The sequence below is a fragment of the Procambarus clarkii genome, chromosome 31, assembly GCF_040958095.1.
Source record: "Procambarus clarkii isolate CNS0578487 chromosome 31, FALCON_Pclarkii_2.0, whole genome shotgun sequence".
NCBI lineage: Eukaryota > Metazoa > Arthropoda > Malacostraca > Decapoda > Cambaridae > Procambarus > Procambarus clarkii.
Window position 1 is genome coordinate 11252413 of NC_091180.1, and position 5680 is coordinate 11258092.

The window sequence follows — 5680 nt, forward strand, 5'->3', positions numbered from 1 at the left end:
CAACTCTCCTAAACACGAGAGTGAAGTATACAACTTTAGAACACTTTCCCACCAGGAGACTCGAACCCTAGCCAGCACAGAAGCCTTCCAGCAACTGGCATAACAGGTACACCTTAACCCGCTCCACCACCTGCTCAGACTCTTAGAAGAGATGGTAATTTCGGAGTATTTATATACCCCAAAGATCACCACCTCCCAAGAGCACTAGAGCAAGTGAGGGGTCATTTATACGTTTATTTCATCAAGTCCCTGTTAATATGGGAAGACACAGTGTCTATGCTTAAGGCACAACTCTCCTAAACACGAGAGTGAAGTATACAACTTTAGAACACTTTCCCACCAGGAGACTCGAACCCTAGCCAGCACAGAAGCCTTCAAGCAACTGGCATAACAGGTACGCCTTAACCCGCTCCACCACCTGCTCAGACCCTTAAAAGAGATGGTAATTTCGGAGTATTTATATACCCCAAAGATCACTACCTCCCAAGAGCACTAGAGCAAGTGAGGGGTCATTTATACGTTTATTTCATCAAGTCCCTGTTAATATGGGAAGACACAGTGTCTATGCTTAAGGCACAACTCTCCTAAACACGAGAGTGAAGTATACAACTTTAGAACACTTTCCCACCAGGAGACTCGAACCCTAGCCAGCACAGAAGCCTTCCAGCAACTGGCATAACAGGTACGCCTTAACCCGCTCCACCACCTGCTCAGACCCTTAAAAGAGATGGTAATTTCGGAGTATTTATATACCCCAAAGATTACCACCTCCCAAGAGCACTAGAGCAAGTGAGGGGTCATTTATACGTTTATTTCATCAAGTCCCTTTTAATATGGGAAGACACAGTGTCTATGCTTAAGGCACAACTCTCCTAAACACGAGAGTGAAGTATACAACTTTAGAACACTTTCCCACCAGGAGACTCGAACCCTAGCCAGCACAGAAGCCTTCCAGCAACTGGCATAACAGGTACGCCTTAACCCGCTCCACCACCTGCTCAGACCCTTAAAAGAGATGGTAATTTCGGAGTGTTTATATACCCCAAAGATCACCACCTCCCAAGAGCACTAGAGCAAGTGAGGGGTCATTTATATGTTTATTTCATCAAGTCCCTGTTAATATGGGAAGACACAGTGTCTATGCTTAAGGCACAACTCTCCCAAACACGAGAGTGAAGTATACAACTTTAGAACACTTTCCCACCAGGAGACTCGAACCCTAGCCAGCACAGAAGCCTTCCAGCAACTGGCATAACAGGTACGCCTTAACCCGCTCCACCACCTGCTTAGACTCTTAAAAGAGATGGTAATTTCAGAGTATTTATATACCCCAAAGATCACCACCTCCCAAGAGCACTAGAGCAAGTGAGGGGTCATTTATACGTTTATTTCATCAAGTCCCTGTTAATAAGGGAAGACACAGTGTCTATGCTTAAGGCACAACTCTCCTAAACACGCGAGTGAAGTATACAACTTTAGAACAGTTTCCCACTAGGAGACTCGAACCCTAGCCAGCACAGAAGCCTTCCAGCAACTGGCATAACAGGTACGCCTTAACCCGCTCCACCACCTGCTCAGACCCTTAAAAGAGATGGTAATTTCGGAGTATTTATATTCCCCAAAGATCACCACCTCCCAAGAGCACTAGAGCAAGTGAGGGGTCATTTATACGTTTATTTCATCAAGTCCCTGTTAATATGGGAAGACACAGTGTCTATGCTTAAGGCACAACTCTCCTAAACACGAGAGTGAAGTATACAACTTTAGAACACTTTCCCACCAGGAGACTCGAACCCTAGCCAGCACAGAAGCCTTCCAGCAACTGGCATAACAGGTACGCCTTAACCCGCTCCACCACCTGCTCAGACCCTTAAAAGAGATGGTAATTTCGGAGTATTTATATACCCCAAAGATTACCACCTCCCAAGAGCACTAGAGCAAGTGAGGGGTCATTTATACGTTTATTTCATCAAGTCCCTTTTAATATGGGAAGACACAGTGTCTATGCTTAAGGCACAACTCTCCTAAACACGAGAGTGAAGTATACAACTTTAGAACACTTTCCCACCAGGAGACTCGAACCCTAGCCAGCACAGAAGCCTTCCAGCTACTGGCATAACAGGTACGCCTTAACCCGCTCCACCTCCTGCTCAGACCCTTAAAAGAGATGGTAATTTCGGAGTGTTTATATACCCCAAAGATCACCACCTCCCAAGAGCACTAGAGCAAGTGAGGGGTCATTTATACGTTTATTTCATCAAGTCCCTGTTAATATGGGAAGACACAGTGTCTATGCTTAAGGCACAACTCTCCCAAACACGAGAGTGAAGTATACAACTTTAGAACACTTTCCCACCAGGAGACTCGAACCCTAGCCAGCACAGAAGCCTTCCAGCAACTGGCATAACAGGTACGCCTTAACCCGCTCCACCACCTGCTTAGACTCTTAAAAGAGATGGTAATTTCAGAGTATTTATATACCCCAAAGATCACCACCTCCCAAGAGCACTAGAGCAAGTGAGGGGTCATTTATACGTTTATTTCATCAAGTCCCTGTTAATATGGGAAGACACAGTGTCTATGCTTAAGGCACAACTCTCCTAAACACGCGAGTGAAGTATACAACTTTAGAACAGTTTCCCACTAGGAGACTCGAACCCTAGCCAGCACAGAAGCCTTCCAGCAACTGGCATAACAGGTACGCCTTAACCCGCTCCACCACCTGCTCAGACCCTTAAAAGAGATGGTAATTTCGGAGTATTTATATTCCCCAAAGATCACCACCTCCCAAGAGCACTAGAGCAAGTGAGGGGTCATTTATACGTTTATTTCATCAAGTCCCTGTTAATATGGGAAGACACAGTGTCTATGCTTAAGGCACAACTCTCCTAAACACGCGAGTGAAGTATACAACTTTAGAACAGTTTCCCACTAGGAGACTCGAACCCTAGCCAGCACAGAAGCCTTCAAGCAACTTGCATAACAGGTACGCCTTAACCCGCTCCACCACCTGCTCAGACCCTTAAAAGAGATGGTAATTTCGGAGTATTTATATTCCCCAAAGATCACCACCTCCCAAGAGCACTAGAGCAAGTGAGGGGTTATTTATACGTTTATTTCATCAAGTCCCTGTTAATATGGGAAGACACTGTCTATGCTTAAGGCACAACTCTCCTAAACACAAGAGCATGAAGTATACAACTTTAGAACACTTTCCCACCAGGAGACTCGAACCCTAGCCAGCACAGAAGCCTTCCAGCAACTGGCATAACAGGTACACCTTAACCCGCTCCACCACCTGCTCAGACTCTTAGAAGAGATGGTAATTTCAGAGTATTTATATACCCCAAAGATCACCACCTCCCAAGAGCACTAGAGCAAGTGAGGGGTCATTTATACGTTTATTTCATCAAGTCCCTGTTAATATGGGAAGACACAGTGTCTATGCTTAAGGCACAACTCTCCTAAACACGAGAGTGAAGTATACAACTTTAGAACACTTTCCCACCAGGAGACTCGAACCCTAGCCAGCACAGAAGCCTTCAAGCAACTGGCATAACAGGTACGCCTTAACCCGCTCCACCACCTGCTCAGACCCTTAAAAGAGATGGTAATTTCGGAGTATTTATATACCCCAAAGATCACCACCTCCCAAGAGCACTAGAGCAAGTGAGGGGTCATTTATACGTTTATTTCATCAAGTCCCTGTTAATATGGGAAGACACAGTGTCTATGCTTAAGGCACAACTCTCCTAAACACGAGAGTGAAGTATACAACTTTAGAACACTTTCCCACCAGGAGACTCGAACCCTAGCCAGCACAGAAGCCTTCCAGCAACTGGCATAACAGGTACGCCTTAACCCGCTCCACCACCTGCTCAGACCCTTAAAAGAGATGGTAATTTCGGAGTATTTATATACCCCAAAGATTACCACCTCCCAAGAGCACTAGAGCAAGTGAGGGGTCATTTATACGTTTATTTCATCAAGTCCCTTTTAATATGGCAAGACACAGTGTCTATGCTTAAGGCACAACTCTCCTAAACACGAGAGTGAAGTATACAACTTTAGAACACTTTCCCACCAGGAGACTCGAACCCTAGCCAGCACAGAAGCCTTCCAGCAACTGGCATAACAGGTACGCCTTAACCCGCTCCACCACCTGCTCAGACCCTTAAAAGAGATGGTAATTTCGGAGTGTTTATATACCCCAAAGATCACCACCTCCCAAGAGCACTAGAGCAAGTGAGGGGTCATTTATACGTTTATTTCATCAAGTCCCTGTTAATATGGGAAGACACAGTGTCTATGCTTAAGGCACAACTCTCCCAAACACGAGAGTGAAGTATACAACTTTAGAACACTTTCCCACCAGGAGACTCGAACCCTAGCCAGCACAGAAGCCTTCCAGCAACTGGCATAACAGGTACGCCTTAACCCGCTCCACCACCTGCTTAGACTCTTAAAAGAGATGGTAATTTCAGAGTATTTATATACCCCAAAGATCACCACCTCCCAAGAGCACTAGAGCAAGTGAGGGGTCATTTATACGTTTATTTCATCAAGTCCCTGTTAATATGGGAAGACACAGTGTCTATGCTTAAGGCACAACTCTCCTAAACACGCGAGTGAAGTATACAACTTTAGAACAGTTTCCCACTAGGAGACTCGAACCCTAGCCAGCACAGAAGCCTTCCAGCAACTGGCATAACAGGTACGCCTTAACCCGCTCCACCACCTGCTCAGACCCTTAAAAGAGATGGTAATTTCGGAGTATTTATATTCCCCAAAGATCACCACCTCCCAAGAGCACTAGAGCAAGTGAGGGGTCATTTATACGTTTATTTCATCAAGTCCCTGTTAATATGGGAAGACACAGTGTCTATGCTTAAGGCACAACTCTCCTAAACACGCGAGTGAAGTATACAACTTTAGAACAGTTTCCCACTAGGAGACTCGAACCCTAGCCAGCACAGAAGCCTTCAAGCAACTGGCATAACAGGTACGCCTTAACCCGCTCCACCACCTGCTCAGACCCTTAAAAGAGATGGTAATTTCGGAGTATTTATATTCCCCAAAGATCACCACCTCCCAAGAGCACTAGAGCAAGTGAGGGGTTATTTATACGTTTATTTCATCAAGTCCCTGTTAATATGGGAAGACACTGTCTATGCTTAAGGCACAACTCTCCTAAACACAAGAGCATGAAGTATACAACTTTAGAACACTTTCCCACCAGGAGACTCGAACCCTAGCCAGCACAGAAGCCTTCCAGCAACTGGCATAACAGGTACACCTTAACCCGCTCCACCACCTGCTCAGACTCTTAGAAGAGATGGTAATTTCAGAGTATTTATATACCCCAAAGATCACCACCTCCCAAGAGCACTAGAGCAAGTGAGGGGTCATTTATACGTTTATTTCATCAAGTCCCTGTTAATATGGGAAGACACAGTGTCTATGCTTAAGGCACAACTCTCCTAAACACGAGAGTGAAGTATACAACTTTAGAACACTTTCCCACCAGGAGACTCGAACCCTAGCCAGCACAGAAGCCTTCAAGCAACTGGCATAACAGGTACGCCTTAACCCGCTCCACCACCTGCTCAGACCCTTAAAAGAGATGGTAATTTCGGAGTATTTATATACCCCAAAGATCACCACCTCCCAAGAGCACTAG